The following is a 24,912-nucleotide window of genomic DNA, read 5'->3' as shown; positions in this document are numbered from 1 at the left end:
AGATGTTTGATGTACAGTAATGTACAGTATAGAAACAATGGTGGTGACTGAGGAGTTTAATGCCTCTTAAAGCTCCTTATAGATTATATCAAATTACAAATACTTCCGGGTGCTATGAAGGAAAATAAAACAAATATATATACATATTTTTTTAGATTTACCCATTTTAAAAGTATCAGCATGCAATATAACATGTGTACGTTTACTGGTAGGTTTGGACAACAACTGAAGGGGTAATATTTATACTTTAGACACCAATTCTAAAGAAAATCATGGGGAAAACACTTCTCAACAATGAACACATTGAACCACTCTAAATTATACTTTCATTGGAAATGACTGAATTAAACAGAAATGCAGAAACAAAAAACAAACAATAACAACATTTCCATTCCAACTGTTCCCTTTGGTTTTGAAAGCTGCTTAAAGAAAGCAGTAAAAGTCATTAAGAATGGCTTGTTGTGGAGTAATCCTGATGTTTTCACTGTGAGGGCAGGCTGATTGATAATACAGGAGCAGACAGAGTTGTAAAGGGTTCTGCCACGTGTACTGATTAAAAAGGAAATGGGTTACATCACTCTCCTGCAGGCTCCAGTCAAGCGTGTGTGCCATGATTGTGAGTGTGTATGTGTGTGTGTGCAGATGATTGCAGTGACCACCGCGGGAGGCTGAGCATTCTTCTTTCAGAACACAGGTCTTGGCTCTAAACTTAGCTGCTCTTCTGTTTCTGGTAGTTCTTTTAATAACATTGCCGGGTGCCCAAGTGTAAATGTACACCTTCCTCTGGTCTTCTTAGTGCTACTGTATGTGTGGTTGAGTGGGTGGTGTTTTCACCTACATGCCAAACGCACAGAGCTCTTTCTCTAAACCTCCAACATTATACCTGGGAATGAACAATATAGGTGGGTGGTCCACAGTGCTTTTGGCCCAGCATGCATTTAGTGGAATGCTACACCTGTAGATAGAACTTGATACAACTATAAGCTGGAGCAGGACTGTAAAACTACAGGATAGAGAATCTGAAAGTAGTTGAGCAATTCATGGACAATTCTATTTTTCATTTATTTACTTATTTTAATTTTACAGTATTCTCCACCAATAACCCAAATATTTTGGGAAGAGAGTGTGCAATCCAATTACTCAGAGATAGCGACGACTGTTGTGTTATCTTAGCTTGCTAGCTATGGATGGCTGTGGATTCACCAATGCTTCAGTTTTGAGATTTCCCAGTGATAGGGCCAATACGTTAACAGAAGAGCACAATTATGTATTTATTTTTTTTTAGAAATTAGCATCTTTGTTTATTTTGCCCGCTATAACAACTTAGGCCTAGCTAAGTTCAAAGTTGTATTGCACTATAGTTTAGAATGCTTGTACATTTAGCATTCCCATTAGCTCCCATTCACTATTTGACAATGCGCAGTGTGTTTTCAGTGTGTTCTATCCAGCCCTCAGCGCACTTACAAAATTACAATCAGCATAAGCTAGTACATTTTACATTTAAACCAGAATATTCATGACTTGTCTCTTCAAGACAGTAATCGAACGCCACTGGTTGTGGAGTGTAAAATTAGTAGCCAACTCCTAGGTTCACAGGGGACATAAGATAAAGACATAGTTTACAGTTCTTCATTCCTTGCCAGGGACTTCAGAACTGGATTTAAGAGGGAAATTACACATGAACAAACACAAGGGGGTGGGGGATATTTATAAACCCTTGAGTCACTAGCATGCCATTTCCTCTTTTTAAATCCCAATCTTCTTTCTAAATGTTCGTATTAGCTGTAAATGAACATTTATGGGCAGTGCAAATTAATGCAAGAATTTTAAAATGCATTAAAACCTGCATCTAAAATAAATCAAAATTATATTGCAGATCTTCCCCCTTATTCTCAAAAAGTTTGAGAACACTTTCCTAGCTACACATGGTGTGACATTGGTCTTTTTAATGTGGGAATTAGAAATGGGAAGTACGAATTCTTCTTAAACTTCTGAAACTTGTGACTCTTTCTTGTAGAAGAAATGATGGATGAGCAGGTGTCCACAAAATGATTGGACATAGTGTATTTAAGGTGAATGGACCAACTGCTGTGCTCTGTTACTGTTGGTTGGATAGGAGTTCCACTCTTTCAGCCAACAACACGCCATCTCAGGAGCTCAACTCACTTCCAAGTGAAAGTAGGGACGAAAAAAGGTGTGTGTGGGGGATAAATGAATAAAAATAAACAAACATTAACATAAGGTACAGATTCTTATCCACTATACAAGACAGGTGGACCTTCAAAACTGTCAGCATCAGATTTTTTAAAAAGAAATAAATTAATTTGTCTAGTCTTTGACTGGTTGAAGAAAATGTGATGTGCTCAATGCCACTAGTTTGAAAGAAAGTGTAGCAATCAACATTACTGAATGTGTTTATGATTATTACCTGAATTGTGCAGATCTCCTTGAAAAAAGTCCCCAAAAAATTAAAAAGGTAATTTGAAATGGCAATAAAAGCAAGAAGCAGATTTGCTGGTTTTACAGGTGTAGAGATATTTAATATATAATTTTCAAAATTAAAAAATATGACTTAACAGCTATATTGACTGGAATCAAATTTTGAAGTTTGAAACAAAGTGCTGTGCAGACGCCGACAGCAATCTACCTTCAATAGCTGTTTAATTAGGTTTGTAATCCTGCAGGACATAAAATTGGCAAATAATACGCAACTAAGTTGAGACATTTCAAATGACTGGGTTTCAGACTGGAATTGTAGTGTTAACATGGTTGAGCTGATCAGGCTTTAGGTGGGAGAGACCAGCTGATCCATTTAATGGGCTTTGTGATTAAGACTGGTTACATTTCAAGGTCATGAATGTATAAGTACCAGCGACTGACCTAGAAAATTACCCACCTACAGAAGGAGTTGTTCTACGAATAAAGAAGAAATCCAGAACACTGAGATGGAGCCATTCTTCTAATGTTGGGTTCTCAATTATCCACACACCTACCTATTAAAATGACATCACTTCCCTGACCTCAAAGAGTCTAATCAAATAGTGTCTTTTATAGTGGACAGTTAAAGAGGTTGACACCATCCAGGCTCTGATAGGGACTAGAGCTCATTCAGTTGCCAAAAATTGCTTGGTACAATCAGCATCACAGAGATAGGACTATATTTATCTAATTGATTATAGCTTCTTTTGAACTACTTTGCGCTGCTCTGAGAAGCAGTTGCCTGGTAGTTTTGAAGGGAAGCAGAGGTAGGAGCTGTTGGAGTATTCCTCTGCCTGCTGTGAAGAAATTAGCTTGACACTGAGTGGAGACATTTGGGGCTGGACGAAACATTATGTTTCCTCCTAATTCTTTTTTTGAGCATGGTTGATAAAGACATTATGTTCGAAGAAAGAAGAGTTTTAAAGATGACTTTGAATTTAAAAATTGGATTATACCAAATAAATATTTAACCAATAAATAAATAAGGAAAATGGAAATAAATGAAAAATAATAGGGGGCAAGTGAAAGTGGGGGGAGGTTTAACCAAGTATAAAAGGTGAAGGAAATCACATCAGTACCAGGCGTGTGTACCCATTGTTTTCTAATGAACTGCATAGAATTCATTTTAATGTATTTCAATCTACAAAGAGACTGAAAGGTACCAACACATAAAAAAGGGGATGTTTTCCCTCAACAATATATTAATGCAACAGAAGCATTATGATTAGAGTACTGTGGATATATACTGAGGGCACAATAGTGAATGTACACAGAGAATTGAGTGGAGTTAAATGGATAAATTAGGCAATGACTACTGCTGGAATACAGAGTGAAAATAGGAATCAATTCCTATTGGAATAACAACGAAAACCAAGTCCATTAAAGAACCAACCATTAGAGAACCATTGAGAGTCATTGACTATAAAAAGATCCCCTCAATTAATGCATCACAGATGCTCCGCCCACAAGTTGACAAAGAGTCTGATACTTTCAGTGCACTAACCTGGCCTCACTGTTAGGATTCTGTCAGCTGCATTCTGATTGGCTCTCTGTTCATCTGTGTATACACACTTCCGTGTATTGTTTTTCACTGGTATTGGTCCGAAGTGAATCACCTCCTACAAGTCATGGGAAAAAAGATTTGTGATTAATCCTTTTGCATGTAAACCAAATTTCTTATCCTGCAGCAGTAGGTGGTTCTTGGCCACGTTAAGTGGAGAAAGTCACCAGACTAACCCTTCACATTCTGTGCTATTTATGGTTTGTGTGTCTAAATGCACTTGAATTCAAGTTATGTCAACAAGTAAAACATTTTGATCTAGATGGCCTTCACCAGGCCAAGAGATTGTGATGAGGTAATGCCAGTACCCTTACAGAGTCATGTTGATTAAAATTCAAGTTTCTATGTCCTTGGCCCATTTTGAAGACCAGGCAAGATGAGCAAAGCAAAGTTTAGCCGAGTTCTGTGTCAGAAGCTGCCTGGGGGAGGGTCCTGAAAGTAAACAGACCTCATTCACGTTCTCAACACAGCTGAGATGAACACCAAGGTCAGACTTACACGTGAAGAATTTTACTGCCTGCAAAAAATATATATATATATATACAGGGGTTGGACAATGAAACTGAAACACCTGGTTTTAGACCACAATAATTTATTAGTATGGTGTAGGGCCTCCTTTTGTGGCCAATACAGCGCCAATCCGTCCTGGGAATGACATATACAAGTCCTGCACAGTGGTCAGAGGTATTTAAAGCCATTCTTCTTGCAGGCTAGTAGCCAGGTCACTACGTGATGCTGGTGGAGGAAAGCGTTTCCTGACTCACTCCTCCAAAACACCCCAAAGTAGCTCAATAATATTTAGATCTGGTGACTGTGCAGGCCATGGGAGATGTTCAACTTCACTTTTTTTTGTTCAACACCAGTCTTGTTTTGTGTATTTGTGCATTGTCATCGTGATACACGGCACCGCCTTCAGGATACAATGTTTGAACCATTGGATGCACATGGTCTTTCTGAATGGTTCGGTAGTCCTTGGCAGTGACGCGCCCATCTATCACAAGTATTGGGCCAAGGGAATGCCATGATATGGCAGCCCAAACCATCACAGATCCACCCCCATGCTTCACTCTGGGCATGCAACAGTCTTGGTGGTATGCTTCTTTGGGGTTTCTCCATACCGTAACTCTCCCAGATGTGGGGAAAACATCATCAGAGAACAATACATGTTTCATATTGTCCACAGCCCAAGATTTGCACTCCTTGCACCATTGAAACCGACATTTGGCATTGGCATGAATGACCAAAGGTTTGGCTATAGCAGCCCGGCCGTGTATATTGACTCTGTGAAGCTCTCGACGGACAGTTCTGGTGGAAACAGGAGAGTCGAGGTGCACATTTAATTCTGCCGTGGTTTTATGTTTTTTGAATAAAATCCAAGTTAGCACCCGAACATCCCTTTCAGACAGCTTCCTCTTGCGTCCACAGTTAATCCTGTTGGATGTGTTTCGTCGTTCTCTGTGGTATGCTGACATTACCCTGGATACCGTGGCTCTTGATACATCACAAAGACTTGCTGCCTTGGTCACAGATGTGCCAGCAAGACGTGCACCAACAATTTGTCCTCTTTTGAACTCTGGTATGTCACCCATATTGTTGTGTGACAATGCAATATTTTGAGCAAAACTGTGCTCTTACCCTCTGCTAATTGATCCTTCACACTCTGCTCTTACTGGTGCAATGTGCAATTAATGAAGATTGGCCACCAGGCTGGTCCAATTTAGCCTTGAAACCTCCCACACTAAAATGACAGGTGTTTCAGTTTCATTGTCCAACCCCTGTATATACAGACACACATAAATTGTAGGGAAAATTGGCCTCAGCAGAATGGATTTTGATCATACAGTAAATAAGCAGTGTTAGACAAAAGGGATCTGCTGATATTTTTGGAGTCCGAGATTTGGTTGATATTCTTGAAGAATCAATTGCGTAACCAAGTTTACTAAAATAATTTTCACCACAAATAGCAGCATTACATGTTATTTATTTGTTCAGCTTCTTTGTTTTGGAATTTATGTCAAAAGAGCTCGGCCATGTTGTGTACTTTTGTATTTTTATCAGTCAGCTACCAGAGCCAACACCGAGGTGAAAGCCAGGCTTCAATTACATTATAGGACTCACTGACCAAAAAACATCTGAAAACATCTGCTTTAAAAACTCTACATATTACACAGTGTTAAATCCAATGTCCCCCACAAACAGTTTTCAAAGTCTTTTGACAAAAGTCAACATAACCGAAGTCATTTTTTATATGCACCCGGACCCATGGCTAAAAGCTGAGGCTCAGACGAAGGCTTTTGGTTCAGAGTCTGTGTCTGAGTGGTCTGTCAGGGATCAGGGTCTTGTTTTGAGGAGAGATTAGCTCAAGCTAGGGTTTTTTGGCAGAGGTAAGTAACTTGCACTGATTCGCCCACACAGCCACAGCAGGGCACTGACCTCCACTGGCCACCCACCATACAATGGGTCTGTGATGAACATCTTGCTTGGACAGTTCGTCTGGATTCTGTCTGCCAGGGAGGTTCATATTCTATTAAAAGATCTATAATTCTTGACGACAGAGAAGTAAAATGTCTAAAGAATGCTCTATAGAATAAAAACACTGTTGTAAGTCATAAACCAAACTGGTAAAAACAAAAATAAATCACGGCACCTGGTCGAAACTAAAACCCAATTTACGCACCAACTTAGCTAGGATTCGTATTTAACCAGTGCTAAAAGTTGGGAAAGTGATGGCTATCACTCAAGAGAAATACTGCCAGAGAGAAATTAATCTTGCACTGACTCAACATCATGGGAAACTGAACATGCCTGAAAATGACTAACTCTCAACATAACCAAGTCAACATATCACAGTGGAAGGAAACCAGAGCATGCAGGGGAAACCCACACAGACACAGGGAAAACACACCAAACTTCCATAGACAGTGACCTAAGGAGAGGATTGAACTCAACGGCAACCCTTAAGCTATGTGGCAGTGATACTACCTATAGCTCCACTGTATCGTCTTTTCCTAATTACATTACAGCAGTATCAATACACCAGGCAGAGAGGATCGAGCAAGTGATTCCATTAAGCACTCAATGAGCTAAACTGAAAGCCAAGAAAAAAAAGAGAAACAATTTACATTGCACAAGAAGATGAAATGTTCTACATTGGTGGCCTTGCCATTACAGATTTAATAAAACCATATTCTTAAATCTTAATTACAAAAGATGGTTATTCATTCTAGAACAGAAACCACAAATTTAGATAAATTACATTTGCTTAATAAAAAAAATAAAAACACACCATATAGACACATCTAAAACTTACTGAGTACTTCCAGACTACCATGCTACTTGGCATTAGCTTCAGACAACATTTTCACAAAATCCATCTCCAGGACATTCTTCAAACATATTCCTCCTCTCCAGGTCATTTTATGCTAGAAGACTTTGTTTGTCATACCTTACTTTACAAAGAAACCACAAAAATCCTGTGGCACAGCCAAATGACTCCTGAGTGAGTGGGTACACCAGAAGCAGATGGGCAGGCACATGGCGAGTGATGCACCCAAACAAAGAGGAATTTGCAGCATGATTTCAAACAATGAAAGAAATTTGTTGAGATTTAATCCACACATCACTGAGCCAGCAAACATAATTCTTCAGTGTGTCTGTGCCTTTCATTTACACAAGAACAGGCACAGGCCAGCAAGAGGAAGAACTGGATACAACACCACCTCTTCCTTCAGTTTATAAATCACCATGTATAACACTACATTATATCCAACAGGCCTATAATGAAAGCATCCGCAATGACTTACTGTACTTATAATTCATTATGAAGAGTCAAAGGAATGCTTCAGAAAACACATTCCAGCAGACTTTGGTGCTAGAATTTGTGATATACGGAGTCTATCATTGCTTGAAACAGAGTGGAGTAGTAAGGGCTTCTGTACGCACAGCCAACTATTCAACTATAATACAAAAAAAAAGAGCCTATTATTTTTTGTTCATACAAAACATTTACCTTTTTGAAACTTTATAAAACCAAACTATGCTTGATAAAGCAACAGGGTATCACTGGAAACTAGATATTTATTACTGACTTACATTTCTGTAAGGATCTGCACAGCCTCGTTTAGTTTGAATAACACCTTGCTCTGGTGTTCTGACTTTAATAATTCAGAGATTTTGCCTGTTTTCGTGTAAAGTTAAACAAAAAGCTGTGCATATGTAATTTCCTTGTCAGAAGTTAACGGTGAGATGTGTCCATGTATTCGTGTTGTTATAGGGACAGACAATATGACTTTGTTTGTTAAATATATAGTAGCATTAAAAAAGCGCTGGGTCACAGAAACATTCTCCAAATATAAAAAGACTGATAAATATTACCTCAACAACATTGACCCCATTTCTGTTTGAGGCTCCAGTAAAACACTGAGCTGCACTGCGGTGGTTGATGGACCTACAGCGCTGAAGCGGTGCAAGTGTGTCCCAATCCAGCTCTCAACTCTCTGGCCCCTTGAACACTTGAACACGCATTTTTTAGGTCCCCAAAAGAGTACTTGTCCAGGGAAAAGAGGACCTCTGGTCATCGCCAATGATTCCAAATTTAGTCTGTTGTTAGTCTAACTAACAACAGACATTTTAAAAACGGCTGAAATAACAGTTCCGACTCGCGCATGCACGTTTCAACATTAGGCATCAGTTAGTCAGTAAGCAAGCGCATAATGCCTCTTCTAGGCCCGCCAGACAGGCTGTCTGGCAAAAAGAAATGTGTTTTACTTAATTAAATTGCCTAGCTAATGTCTAAGAGAATAGACATTATTCAGTGCTCCCCACCTGCAAATGTGTATTGAGAAGGAAAAAAAAGGACTAAGTGGAATTCCCTTATCAGGTAGTGTCACATTCACACAGCTCCAGGTCCTGCTCCGGGTGACTGTCTGTGAGGAGTTTGGTGTGTTCTCCCAGTGTCCGTATAGGTTTCCTCAGGGGTGCTCCGGTTTCCTCCCACAGTCCAAAAACACACATTGGTAGGTGGATTGGCAAATCAAAAAAAAAAAATTCACTGTGATCATTTAGAGTGTTTAAAAGAGAATGTTTTAACGATTCCCCTACGATTATGGAGATTTTTTAATGTGGAACATTCTGACAATAATGACTGTAAGTTTTTATTCACTGTTTGAATTACAACAGAAACCCATTTGTAACTGGAGTTGTTTAGTTTTGCAGCACTTTTGGTAATGCAGTTAGCTGTCTACTGAGTTTGGAGATAATAAGTGATCTGAAACAGCAAAAATCAATATTACTCATTTACAGCTAGCAAATGGCAAGGAAACATTGGAATTTTATAAAAAGTGTTTTTTGATTACAACCGTGCAAACTGTCTTTAGGAGCAGTAAAAACTGAGCATCCTATGGCTTGACACTGATAACTGATACTAAACATATACGAAGAGGGTATGGATAGTGGAGCAGATTATACAGCTCTGTTCTCCCTATTACAGGCCAGTCAAGTATCAATTTTGAAGCTGCACTTTTACTACTTAGTATTGTTTTAAATAGTCTTATTGACAAGCCATAAAAAGTGCCATTAAAGGGGACAAGGGTAATATTTTAAACTTCACAGACGTGCTTAAGTTATAAAATCTAGTCAGATACATAGGGGAAAGGTCTACCATATATGAAAAAAAATGTAACCACTGCTACAGAATGCAAGACCACTGTGCACTCCCTCACACAGCAACCTGTGAGCAGTTTTAAAGCATAGTCATGACCCTTTTTACTCTATGTGAGAACGTTGCCTGACGAAAAGCAAACTTCCCTGCGTCATTTTTATACTCCTTTGTTTGGACATCTGATAGGTGGAGGTTGTGGATTAGGCGTTCCACAGTCAAGGCTTCAAGCTGTGGCTTCAAAGGCATGCCAGCATTCGGGGCATCAAGTCCAAAAGGAGGCCATAAGTTCACAGGCCACAGCCTCTCTGATGTGGGACTATATACTTAGATTAATTTATTTCACATTTATGAATTTAGAGAAGCTTACAACAGGAGAAGCCATGCTGCACACTACAGCAGAGTTTGAATTACAGGGGCAGATTGGGGGTGATCAACACCCCCTGCCTAAAAGCAATAGTTTTGGATTGTGTAAAGTAGCACCTTCACAATCCAGAGCAGGCATTATGTGCGAGTAGCTACTTAGCTTTTTTAAAACCCTTTATTGCCTTCAGTAAACCACTCACATGAAGATGTTAGATCAATTTTGCTGTTCCACATTTAAAGCTGCAGTGGCGACACAGGTTTCAGGCTAAAGATGTGGTTTTTTTTTGGCACTTTGAATGTAACTTTGTTGGCTTTTAAGGTGAAACATTCAAATAAAAAGCCCGGTTTACATTTTATGTGGACTGTATTTTTTTTGCACAACGTAATTCCTTGAGTTTTATAAATTTCTGCTTACCATCTACCACAAGCTCAATGTAATGTATGCAGCATTTTAAGGTGGAAGGGAAAATTTGAACAAGAAACTGAAACAAAACAAAAAAATAAATCAATCTGCTCGCTGTAGTAGTGAGGTATTAGCTCTTACGCTGCTGTGAGTAGTTCTACAGTAATACAATTATACTGAGTGAATCAATACATTGATGTATAAACTTGAAGTACATGGGCTGAGGCACACTGGTTAAAGTACTTTTTTTTTTAATCTTGTTTCACTTAACGTGATTCAATAAAAGAGTTTTTACTTTGGAAACTAACAATAGCCAAGCTTCTATATGAAAGGCATTCCACCATTCTCCCATTACCATTTCACATTGTAGATGTTGTATTTGTATGAATGGATGAGACAGGACAAAAGCCTAAGCTACGTGATTTTCAGTAATTAACACATGGTTCCAATGGAAGAGATTCTGTATGATATGAATTTCATTTTCAGGGCAAAATACTGCTGACAGAATTTGATTATTGGGTGGCCTATTCCTTTAATGTTAGTCAGGTACAGGCCTTAATTCTGTATGGCAGTAACCAATAATATTGGGAGATTTTCCTCTATAATATATTGTTGGTGACCCCTGATTACAAAGTTGTTTGTGGTATGTGACACATTAGCTTGTGAAATTAATTTATCATTAACCCTTTAAAGCCTGACACATGAAATAATAATACAATAAAACTGATTTTTTTTTTGAAAATCACAGTGTGGCCCTTTAACTAAAAATCTAAATGTTGTTCATTTTAATGACTCTCTCTGTTCTTCTGAACTCTTCAGGAAAACATAACATTGAGCCGATGAGAAACACTGCTCCAGAGGTCCTTGACCAATGAGTACTCTGTTCTTCTCTCTGACCATTTTACATTTCATATACAGGTGGTAATAAAAACACCAAATCCACAAAGGTTATTGTTGATCTGCATAGCCGTGTTTCCATATTTAGAGGAAGTATAGTTGTTTCTGTTACTGTCTGAACCTTGGCTTGAGGTTTGAGCTCATACTACAGACCTTCAACATTCCTCTGTATCATCATCTTCCTCTGAATCTGTTTCACAAAATTTATGCTGACAATTGAGCCAACACATTTTGCACACAAAGGCTTTTGGAAAACTAAAAATATATTTAGGTTTCATAAAAACACTTCGTAAAATTGTTTAAATGTGCTGCTGTAAAGAACAGATTGGACTTTCTGAATATTTATTATAATTAATTAACATTTGACAGGTACAATGCACTTAATCTATGAAATGGAACAAAAATGCTTAGATGTACTGCAAGTAACATCATTCAAATCATACCTGGAATTGCTTCAGTTCAGCAAAAAAGATTATCTCCTGTGTTTTCATGACAATAGCAACAATTTTGTAATGGTTTGGTAAATGCAAGGAAATGCTTCCACTTCATTCATAGTTCAGAAGAGAACTCAAAACACTTGCCCTAAAAGGTTGGAAGTTTGTTTCGGTATTTCTCTTCATCAGACGATGAAAGCCACTTCTAAAGATCATGTATCATATTTGATACATTTGGCTTTATAGGGTTAACATACTGCAGACATTACAGTAAACAAACAAGACTCTGTAAGGCTTGTAAGACTTCACTTTGCAGAAGCTCATGCCTGCACTGCACTGGTTTCCCATTATGACCTGAGGAAAAAGTTGACTCCCCAAATGTCATTGTATTATTCGCACCATGCACTACACCCCACTGGACATAGACTTTCATAAATGCTTACAAAGGCTAATGGAATGACCCTTGGCAGAACAAACTGATGATAGCTTTAGAAACAATTTCTTCTAGTGATTAGTAATTAGTAATTCTTGCTCTTCAGACTTAGCATGTCTCTCCATAAACAAGACGCCAGAAGCCACAAACATAGGCTAAACTGTCTTTTCCTGTGTTAAATAACTTTGCCTCATGCCGATTAAGAAATGCTCTGAGGTTGGCTGAAAACTCAGGATGGAGGACTTGAGTCCTTTCAGCTGACTGAAAAATTCAATGGCTTTCTATATTCACATTGGGGCTCACCCATCCATTGAAAGTGATTACAGTGGATTGAAGCTAATTCACCTTTTGTCTTCAGAGTGCTGTGAAAGCTAAAAAGAAGGAAAAGGCCTCATCAGCTTTAATCCTGAAAGATTAAACTGAGTTAGCTGGGTTTAAGCTTGTTTTCCTCCTGTGGTTTGTCTCTCAAACTCCTGAGGAGAAATCACTCAATCGTTAGGTATGTAAAGTATGTATCCGTTTTCAAGAACCCACAAAAGCAACAAAACACTGCTACACAATCTCTAAAACTCAGCAGACGAAAGCCATACTTGCTGAAGTTGGATGGTTCTAATGTGATTGACCCATGCTGTTGCTGTATAAATAACAGTTTAGACTAAACTTAAGTAGTTCAGCAGACTCGAATAAAAATATTTACGTTTATTCCCTCCATGCGCGTAAATCCTCAGCTTCCAGAGCAACAACAGACCCATCCCTCCTTCATTAAGACTAAGTAATGTGAGTTTTACTTAAATACTGAGAGAATTTTCAAACTAAACTGCATATTTTCTTTCCAATTTTCCCCATATTTTGTCAATCTTCCAGTGTCAGGCTGGAACCTAAAGTCTGTTTTGGTGAATTTTACATTAATTGAAAGTGCGATTTAACTAAGGAATGGGGATCTAATGGACATGGTGTGTCAAAAGTGGTGCCACATCCCCAATATTACATTTCTGTGAGAGAATGATATCACAGGTGGGCAGTATGCTGAACACAGCAAACAAACATCAAATAAAAGTTTCTGGTTAATTTAAAGGGGCTTTAGAAAAAGCCTTATATATTTAATTAACCATTTAAAAACACAATCTTGAATTAATGCCTTACCTTAATACCTCAGTCATACAAATAACTATACCTTCTTACTGTATAAATGAATGTGGCTTAATTGTGACTCTTTTTGCTCTTTTTTAAAACTCTGGATCTTTAAGTTGTGCAATGTTGGACCCATTTAGGATTTATGAACTTTGGTTCTCTCCAGCGAGCCTGTCCGTGTTCACACTGTTTACTTTTAATTATTTTCTGAAAACAGTTAACGGTCCACTGCGCCATAACTCTTTACTCTGTTCAAAATGAGGTGCGCAAGCGGAAAACAAACCGGTTCCTCGTTGGGTGAAAAAGTTGGTGTCATTGCTAGGTTACATGTATTTTGCAGAGCGATACCTGAAGAGCTTCGGTCAGAGTGCCATTACCGTGTAATATTGGCACTCCTGGAATGTGTCTCAGCCAATAACATTGCAGAGCCAGAACTAACTGTGGCATAATTACAATTAACCACTATTAGTGCAGCATGAGTGACTAAGAACATCAACAATAAAGTACAATATCCTGATTTTCATTCATTAATGACCGAGATCTTGATTTAACACCTCACTCTGACAGTTGTTGAGGAATGTGAAGCTCCAGAAGCTGTTGTGATGACATGACCTGGAAGCACACAGAAATTAATCCATTCCTGCTTGATCCTATATGTGCCACATGATTAAACACTGCACACACAGGTGATAGACCGATGCCTTCCTCCTTCTGACAAATCCTATACATTTACTGCAGTATGGACTGTCTGCACTTGTTTGAGACAGGAAGGTAAATAGAAAGTGAGAGGTGAAGGACAGTGAGGATAGAAGAGAGTAGGTCAGCTTAACTATTTAATACATGGCAATTCTGCACAATATCTGCCTTCTTTAAATAAAATGCCCACTGCAAAATGGGGGCTATAGGGGTAAAAGGCTCTATGGCATTAGGTTGTTGAACTCATGCTCTCATGACAAAATTGTCTTCCAGTCCTCACAACTAAACATTGATAATATCTAGTCTAAGGCCCTGACAGAAGAGTAGAAGTTTGAACTAGGGCAAAGAGGGACATGTTCAATATTAACACCCTTCATTTCAGAAGAAAATGATGGATAAGCAGGTGTTTCACTTTTGGCCATGAAGCGCACAAGGGGGAAAAACTGCTTGTTGATATATCATCTTTAGGCCACTCCTGCAAATTAAGGTGTCCTGTCTAGTCTCAAGTATTAATGTTAAGACACCTCTGGCCTCTGAATGCCCTCAGACTTACTTTTGACTAAATACCTTTTGGGTAACATATTTAACTGTAATGTAGCTTGGCTGAGGGCCTCGAGTATAAACAGTGCTCCATCTTGAATACTTGCCAGACACATTTTAAAGCAGATATTCATTGAATATCAGTGGGTCTTTTACTTGAAATTATTAAGGAGAATTACAAAGGAAATTCAGAGGGAAATGTTTTCTAAAACTATGTATTTAAAAGGAAAAAAGCCATCTTTAAGAGAAAACAAGCTCTAGGTTTACTTCAAAGCTGGAGGGAAATAATACATGTCCAAGCAGTTGAATCTGGTGTCTGTCCATCCTACAGCTGGAAGAAGACAGCTCAATGTTGTGGATCTGAGAGGAAATGCATCTGCCATGAAGCAGTTGCTCAGGGGATAAAAAGAGAAATAAATAAATAAATCAAATCAAATAAAAAAGGAGTGGCTGGTGTCCTCAGAACAATGGATTGGCCACTGAAGAGTCCAAATATTAACATCACTGAATGCGCTTGGGATTACGTGGATCATGAGAGACAGAAAATTCAACCAACGCGGTCAACTATCCCTGCTGATTTATTTGCCTTTATTACAGCCTCCACACTTCAGGATACTTGCTTAACATTAAACACTAAAACAAATAATGACAACAGTTGCTTTGATTTAACTCTGTCTGGAACGAATTGGGTCGATGTAGCACATTATTTATAACCGTTTGATACTTTTGATCAAGCACATGCAATGCACCATGTACTTCATTGTGCTTTTATATACAAAACAACAACAAACTTGAGAGGAAGTAAGAAAGCTGTAAGAGCTGGCATGCTAAAGGCTCCTCCCTCAGGCCCACACACACACAAAACCGAGCACGCCAAATCACAAATTACTTCAGTAAGAGCAGAAAAGATACTAGCTACACACTTTTAGAATCTGTAAGCCTTAGTGCACCAGTGCTGATTGCTCTATGGAGTAGACACAAAACTGCAGAACCATTACTGTTTCCACAACTCACTCCGTCTGTACCTTAATGTTCCCACATTTTCCCAGCCTCGGTGAGTGATGATGGCTGTGTTGTGACGCTGCAGAGGGATGCTGGGTTTTCTAATCCGGACACTGTGGTGACAGTTAATCTAACCCTCGCTGGTTCTGGCTCTTGGACAAAGGTCCCTGTGAGTCACCAGCGCAGGAGTCACCAGCACAAAAACAGCGCCAGACAGTCTGAAAAACCTGACCCAGCCAAACTCCTCAAATTCCCATGGATATCACACACAACATTTATACACACAGATCAAATACATTCAGCAACATACAGCATCATCTCTAAAGAAACACTAGAATATTGCACAGCACAACCTGCACCCAAAGATGCTTTGAACAGCTTGTCCCCACTGTGAGGATACATCGCTTCTGGTCTAAGAGGCTGTGCAACTGTCAAGAACACAATAGTGAGAAAAGGAAAATGGAGTAAAATGAAGGAAAGTTACTAATTAACCAAAAAAACTGCACAGAACCATGGACTGTCTGCTCCAGAGCTCAGATATAGACATTAACTGAATGTGCTTGTATTTTCAATGTAATTGATCAATAATAAATTATGTGATGTAAATTTAATATACTACAAAAACAATGACATAACTACTAAGGGACAAATGGTTGATTTGAGTCACATATTTTGGGGCAGCCAAAACACTATAATGAACAGTGCAGGGGAAAAAAGAAAAAAAGAGCGTGGAAACACTGACTTACAGCAACAAAACCCATTTAACAGATGAGCCATGTGCTTATCGAAATTAAATAAACAATATTCTTGTCAGGTGATGCTAAAAAGGCATGGATGAGAGATGTTCAGATCAGTCTGCGACAGAGAACAGCTGTATTTTTCCATCTTTTCCTTTTGTCTTCTTGCAAATGCTCTCTTTTATTGGCTAGTAAAAAGCAGGCAGACACTCATTTCACCTGCAGGTCAAATATCAGTTTGCCTAACACTCTGGCTCTAAAGTCAGGTGGAGAGGCTTAACTAAACTCATGGTCAAGAGAAGATATTCCGCACGTGTAAACGATGCACTCCAGGGCCAAAAAAAAAAAACTCTCAGGAAACAGAATTCGTTATGCAACCTGATTTTCCATATTTTGACATACTTGCGAGGCTACTCATTCATGGATCTGAGATTTGTCTTGTATTGGAAATGAATGGGGATTGCCAAGGACATTTAAGTGATAAAAGCTAGACTGGTTAAAAAAGAACCAGCGTGGAAACCAATCACACCTCTTTAGATGCATGGTCCATCTGACCTGAACTGTTTGTGAGACAACAGCTGGTTAACCCACACTGCCACAATTTGCCCTCCATTTCTGTGAAAGCATAGTGCGCTAACGTAATTTCTACTTCATGGCATTGGTTCCTGTACATAATTTTTTTCCAGACACCTGCTTATTGAGAGTTTCTTCCAAACCAAGGATATTGAATTGGATTTTTTTTTTTGGGGAAGCCTTTCCCAGCACACTGCTGTGAATATCAAATTCAGTCATGAAAACATTATTGAAATCAAGTGCTGCTGTTGGGTGATTAGTTCTGGACTAAAACATTTCTCCAAAAGTCACTGAATGGTGTTCTACAACTCTGGTGTACAGGTGGCTTTACACTACTTGGCAATAAGGCATACTGTGATTCATATGCAATATTCGTCAGTGTCTTTTGCATGAAGATTAACTGTGTGTTCATTCATTCATTCATTTATTCATTATCTGTAACCGCTTATCCAAGTCAGGGTCGCGGTGGGTCCAGAGCCTACCTGGAATCATTGTGAATACACCCTGGAGGGGGCGCTAGTCCTTCACAGGGCAACACAGACACACACATTCACTCACACCTACGGACACTTTGGAGTCGCCAATCAACCTACCAATGTGTGTTTTTGGACTGTGGGAGGACACCGGAGCACCCGGAGGAAACCCACACGGACACGGGGAGAACACACCAACTCCTCACAGACAGTCACCCGGAGCGGGAATCGAACCCACAACCTCCAGGTTCCTAGAGCTGTGTGACTGCGACACTACCTGCTGCACCACCGTGACGCCCTGTGTCTAAACATATATCTTAAATTAAATATAAATAAAATATAAATGACTAACGCCACACAGACTCCTTTTTTATTTACATTTTTTAGGTTACTATTAATTTATGATGACTCCTCTAAAAGAAGCTTATGCACAGATCTTTGATATTAAACATTTTAGTGGTGTCAACTGTTAAAATAATACATTGTTAAATTGTTAATAATGAGTATAATTGTTTATCGCGCTAAAACGTTTATCAGTGCATGACATGCCCATTAGATGACTGAGATTAGATATAAAAATAGAAACTAACTCATTTCAGGTCTAGCCATTTTCAAAATATGTGCAGACATTGAGAGAACAGTCTGAGACTGAATAATGATGTTGTCAGACGTTGCTAAAGCTGCCTTTTGACACCTGGTTATGAGGCATTAATCTGATATGAGCTGCTGCTGATATTGGCCCAGAAATATGTGCAGGTCTATGTGAAGCAGGGATGTCTTTGTGTGTTCAGACAAAGGGCAGCTTTGTGGGACAGCCAGTGAACACCTCCTGGCTAAAAGAGCCTCTACAGGCTTCATTCTCCTGTGGCCTTAATGATTTTCAAAAGGAACTGAAATGACAAAATCATTAAAAAGACATACATGCAGACAAGAAGCAAAGCAGCAGGAGGACAAGTTCAGATCTGCAGGTTCTGCTTGAATGAAAACAAATAGCAGGAGGCTAGAAATTCAAGCAATTCTGTGTTCACCTGAGCTTAGGGAGAGTAATTTCTCACACTTATTGACTGGGTTTTTAGCAATAGGTCATAAATAACCACTAAATATTCATAAACAAACAAACAACAAACACTAAAATTAAAACATGTTTAATATTCACTACCAGGCAATGATCCTATAACTCCACTTAGCCCCTGCATTATCATACAGTTTATATCAAACAGCAAATGACCCAAATTTACCAGATTAAATATTCTTTGTGGACACCTGTTCATTCAAATTACTTTGTCCTGTTTGCCTCTTCTAAATGATTCTACTCTTCTGGGAAGCCTTTAATCTATACATTAGTACAGCACTGTTCTAGGGTTTGATCACATTCGACTGCAAAAGCTGTAGTGAGGTCAGTTATTGATGTTTTATGATTAGTTTGTGATCACACTTCCCAGAGATACTGTTTAGAGTTTCATATCCTTCTGGTTGGCTCTGGGCATGGTGACCTTTGGCTCTGAGCTCCAACAGCGACTAAACAACCCCCACTGAAGAAAGTGGCCGTGGCACTGTGGCAGCTGTACACTGACGTAATGGTCAATATTTAGAAGTGATCTTAATGCAGCCATGTCTGGTCATGCACTGTTTGTTCAGCCTCACTGCAGTGTGGTCTCCAGGGGGTATTTCTGTTCCTCCTGCACACAAAATAATAGCTTATCTCAGGGGCGGTAATGATAGCTTCACAAGACCGGACTGGTAGACAATGTGCTTAGTTTCACCGAGAGATACGGTCCAGTGAGAGAGTGAGAGAATGAGAGAAAGAGAGAGGGAGAGAGAAAAAAAAGCAGGTCAAAGAGAAATTTTACTTATTACAAGTAGAACAAGTAGTATAAAATATTAACCTCCCAGCTCCCCCACAGTGCTTCTACCTTAAGTAAACATTTTGTCCACACAAGACATTTGGAGGGGGATAAAGCTACTAATGAACAGTTTGCAATCTTAATTATTAATAAAAATATATGTAATTATTATATATAAAATAAAAATAATAAAAATCTACAAAAATGGTTATATTAAAACATGAAAACAGTCATCAACCATCAGGTGCAGTTTGAAAGAAACATACAGACTCAGAAGTGAGTTTTTCCTACTAGTTCTCAACATGATAGAAGCCATAAGATGGTACACAAGTATTCAGCTACCTACATAATAACATATATAGGTAGCATGTTCATAAATGTTCATTGGTCTCTGAGGTCCCCATGTCCAAATTTGAGCATGAGGAACAGGGGCATAAATCCTACTTTTATGGAGTGATGGAGCAATACCCAGTACCTCTGGAATGATTCAAAGCAGCATTTGAGTGCTTTGAATTAATTTTGAGTTTGAGTTAAAAATTCATATGACAATAGTATCAGAAGTCATTAATGTCTGAGGCTGAATGGAATCAGATGCACACAGAAATGTACTAACATACTGAAATACCTTCCCAGAAATACAGAGACTTACTGCAGAAAACAGGGATAAAAACCAGATTGATACCCTTGATGCTGTTGGCCATAATAGTGCAAGAATAATCTCTCACTGGCTCCAACATGATTATTCTAGTCACATTTTTTGAGGTGTAAATTCATAAAATAAAGAATGTCCAATGTAGGGATCCCACTGGGTAACATTACACTGTTATTGAGAAGGTAAGAGTAACTGCTTTGTACCCCCTAGACATCTAAAGATTAGGAAACCATGCAACATTTGATGGTATCGCATGTCTCTTCCAATTTCTAATCATAACCTTTACACAGATGTGAAAATATTTGTACAGTTGAAATCCGCAGTGCACAGTGGGTTTCAAAACTCAGTAGTTCAAACCTGGCTTTAGGTTGTCAACACATTAAGCTCCCCATTAACCCTCCTAGCAGACAATAGCGTGAATGGGCCAGATTCAGCCTGAAGGCACAGAGTTGATGTTATTTTCAGCTTTTAATTGGACGCCTGTAGAAGCCAGTGCTGTAAAATGCAGTGAAAAATGGCACTGAGTGAGTGATCTAGCAGGGAGGGTGAAGCTGGTGATGGAGAGGGCAAGAGGGACAGACGTACAGGTATGCCAATAATGTACAATGCAAACACATGGCTCCTATTACATGAAGTGCTCCACTCGGGCTCTATCGAGGCCTGAAGAGACCACTGCCAGTATCACCATGTGAAATTGCAATTTGGAGCACTTAATGGCAAGTTGAGATGCTAGGCTTTGGAAAAGGTATTCAGGAGCTGAACCCATGACTGAAAAAAGGAACAGTATTTTTGACACAAAAAAGGCTTCCATTACATTGAGTGGTTTTAACTGGTTTTAGCAATTTATTCGCAGTTACATGTCAAATATTTCACAATGGTGTGGCCAATTTTTAAAGTTTTAAAGGAGGGTAGGACCACTGATTTCAGTACAGTGCTGTTAAAATGAATTACACTAGGGGGAGCCCCAAGCGAGAGAGAGAGAGAGAGAAAACAAACAAACAAACAAACAAAAAGCCCTTAGCTAGTGTCCCTTTAATGAATTTGCATGGGGTTATAAGGTTTGGTATCTTTTTGACTTCAAAACAATTCAAAATAATTGAAGCAACCTGTTTAATATTTTTTTTGAAGATAATTTAAATCTTCTCTGGTATTCCAACATTTCAGCCATTTATTCAAGTATAAAGTGATGTCTCAATGCTTTTGTTGTCATTCTGATAGGTCAGAGTCAAATTTACTTCTAATCATTTAGACAGTGTACACACAGTAGATTCCAATTTAAAACTCTGACTCATTTCACTGTGGCCAACATGGACGTTAAGTACTATGAGGCAGATTTCAAATGAAATGTGGAGAACTGATGGCAAAGAACATGTCTGACCCTTTGAACATCACACCCAAAATAGCATATAATTGAGAGAAATAAAAACAGTAAAAAAGTGTACGTTTGGGGCTTTGGACTGTTGATGCTCTGTGGTTCAGATGTTGAAACAGATGACATTCTTGCCTGCCGGAAAAGGCCTAATAAAAAAAGGCTGGTCTGAAGCAGCTTAGCTGGAAGAACATCCTGGCTGGTTTGCCTGTGATTAAACCTCAGAGAGAGACACTCCTAATCAACAGTGTTCATCTGGGATGTGTGGGATTCTCACATGTGCCACAGAAAAGGTTTGGTATAAAAGAAAAATGCAGTCCCACATACGAGGCATTGTTTGTGCACCATTTATTACCTGAAAAGCACACAACTGCCTTTGTTAGAGGAACTGCTAAATCTTCTGAGTTCAAAAATCTACTAAAGTCTTATTACACTAAACTCTCTAAACATTCCCTGGTTATTAACATATTTCAGGCTGAGCTTTAATCAGCTTAGCACTGTTAACATTTCTCAGTTAATGCTGACCTCCAGCAGTGAGATTACAGTTAAACCTCCATTACTGATATGACATGTTACAGTACATGTGTGTTAACGTCCAGACCCTTCCCACTTGTGTTCATTCATGACCAGCTTCTGCTCAGCTGGTATGGCTCGCTACCAGGAGTCCAGTCCAGCATGGGGTTACCAGCCCCTCTCTCACTCTCTCTCTCTTATATAGGCATTCAAATTCAGTGATGAATGTAAGAGCCTTTTTTTCTTATCTATGCTGCTTCTAAGCCAGTCAAACTGACATGTCACCATTTACCAAATATATTATACTGTATTTAGTGATTTGGGGTTATTACGGCTGTTTTGCACTTCTACTGCAATGTAACAGACAATTAAAATCAACGTCTGCTACAAAAGAGTTACTTTCACATTTGACTCTATTTTTAGAGCTCCAGCTAGCAATAACTCATATGAAACTACAATATACTTTTTAAAATTACAGGTTTCAGTTACAATAGTAAAAGTGCCTATTTATACAATAATATTGTATTTGTAGCACATTGTGCCCCCTGGCATAGCACAACAACATTGAGTGTGTTCATCAGTGAATGTACAAATCTTTGGACACCTGTATTTGAACAAACTTAAGCTGTATCACTTGCAACCCTGGCATAGTACAACAAATAAATAAAGAACCCTCATTAAAAACAAGCAGAACCTTAACAGCGTCTTAAGATGATTCACAATGCTCTTGGTTTGAGTTGTGCTGCTGTTCACTCACTGACTAAGCAGTCTTTGAAAGAAGCTGTTATTCACTGATAGCTGTTTACGTTCTCAGCGCACACATAGGGCAATTGCTACCATCAAGATTTGTGGGTCTTTTCCAGTGAAACACTGTGAAACGACTTCCAGGATGTCCAAACAGATGTTTTGAAGTGCTCTGTAAATCTGAGGGGTGAAGAGCTGTTCTGTTTGAAAGGAGACTTTGGACTCATAGGGTCTGGGGCGGATCTTGAGGAAACAAGTGCAGTTCGTTAAGAGCTTTCAGCTCTGGCCAAGGTTTTAGTTACATAATGGTCTGAGCTATCTCCTTACCGAGAGGTGTGAATCTTGGACATGAAAAGACATTTTTCACCAATTCAGGGCCAAGTTCAAATCCACCTCTAAAGCAGGAGGGAGGGTCAGCTGGTCAAGTCTGATTTCTCAAGATATAACCCTGATCAGCCAGAAAATGGACCACCTCTGTTTCTACACTCACTGTGCATTCTCTCAGCTCCACTGACCATACGGAAGCACTTTGTAGTTCCACAATTACAGACTTTAGTCCAACTGTTCCTTTTCCATTCACCATTTTTGAAATGGTCAGGGCACCCACAGGACCACCACAGAGCAGGTATGACTTGTGTGGTAGATCATTTTCTGCACAACAGTGATGGTGACGTGATGGTTTATTAGTATTCTGGTATGAGTGGATCAGGGACAGCAGTTCTGCAGGAGTTTTTAAACACCTGTTACTGCTGGATTGAGAATAGTTCGCCAACCAAAAATTTCCAGCTGGCAGCGTCCTGTGTCCACTGATGATGGACTAGATCACAACCAATAAATTGTGCAGTAACAGATGAGCTACTGTCTCTGACTTTACCATTAGAAAGTGGCCCAACTATGTAGATGTGTCTAATAGATTATAACAAACACAGGCTGTCAAAGGGGACTTATGTTGATGCGCATTCCATACATTATAATTTTTATATACTACAGTCCAGGACACACATCTGGATTGTGGGTTTTTCATAATTTTGCCATCACCACAATGGATTTGAAACAAAGAAACCTGCAGACCTATTCCAAAAAATTTGAATATCATGAAAAAGTTGATTAATTTCCATAATTTCATTCAAAAAGTTAAACTTTCATAGATTATAGATTCAGGGCCAACAATTTAATCGATTTCAAGTATTTATTTGTTTATTTTCACATAATGTGGGCTTCCAGCTCATAAAATCCACGAAAACAGGATATTAGAATATTATCCAAATATTAGAATCTTCAGCAGTGCTCTTTGACCAAAGCCTTAAAGTGGTCAATGTACTTCTATAAGCTGTCAGTCTACAAGTGTTGTGACTGTTATGAACACTAAACGGATTTATGCCTCACCTCTTTTGAAACAAAGCTTCAAATCTCAGTTTCAGAATACTTAGATTTAGATTATTTATATAAACTATACAGAGACAGCAGGATAACATTAATAATCCCAGAAAAAATGCCAGCTGTAAGGCCAAAACATCTGAGAAAACACAATCACCCGAGACCTTCTACAGCTCCTCTCTACAACAGCCACTCTCAGCAAACCCAACACTTTCTCACCATATAGTCATCATGAAATCCGTACCCAGATTTCTATAATAAGATTAAGGCTTGCTACTGCTAAGGGTCACAGTTTAATATCGGGAAAGCTCAAGTAGCCTATGGGAAAGGCATGAGCCAAGAGCACTTTGTGCTTTAGCAATTACTTGATCCCTGACGGGATTCGTTAATAAGAAACATTGTGCTAATGTTCACTTCCCAAAGAATGCCTACATGGAAAATCTGGAAAAAGGAAAAAGAGCAGAATCTCAGCACAATTTAACATTCCACATGATCTATAGCCAGCAGAGGAAGTTAGAATTATGTAACCATGTAATGAGGGAAGGATAATATGCTTACATTTTTTAAAGAACATTTGAGGGGCAGGGGGTGAAAGCAAAATAAATAAAAATGGTGGGTGGCATGGTGGCAATTGTACAACCCCTGGCAAAAATTATGGAATCACCTCTGAGGATGTTCCTTCAGTTGTTTAATTTTGAAGAAAAAAAGCAGATCACAGACATGACAAATAACTAAAGGCATTTCAAATGGCAACTTTCTGGCTTTAAGAAACACTAAAAGAAATCAAGAAAAATAATTGTGGTAGCCAGTAACAATTAGATTTTTAGAACCAGCACAGGGAATAAATTATGGAATCACTCAATTCTGAGGAAAAAAATATGGAATCATGACAAAAAAAAATAATAATAAACACCCCAACACATCACTAGTAATTTGTTGCACCACCTCTGGCGTTTATAACTGCTTGCAGTCTCTGAGGCATTGACTTAATGAGTGGCAAACTGTACTCTTCATCAATCTGGCTCCAGCTTTC

Source organism: Hoplias malabaricus, chromosome 7 (assembly GCF_029633855.1).
Source record: "Hoplias malabaricus isolate fHopMal1 chromosome 7, fHopMal1.hap1, whole genome shotgun sequence".
Classification (NCBI taxonomy): Eukaryota; Metazoa; Chordata; class Actinopteri; order Characiformes; family Erythrinidae; genus Hoplias; species Hoplias malabaricus.
This window is presented reverse-complemented; position numbering follows the sequence as displayed.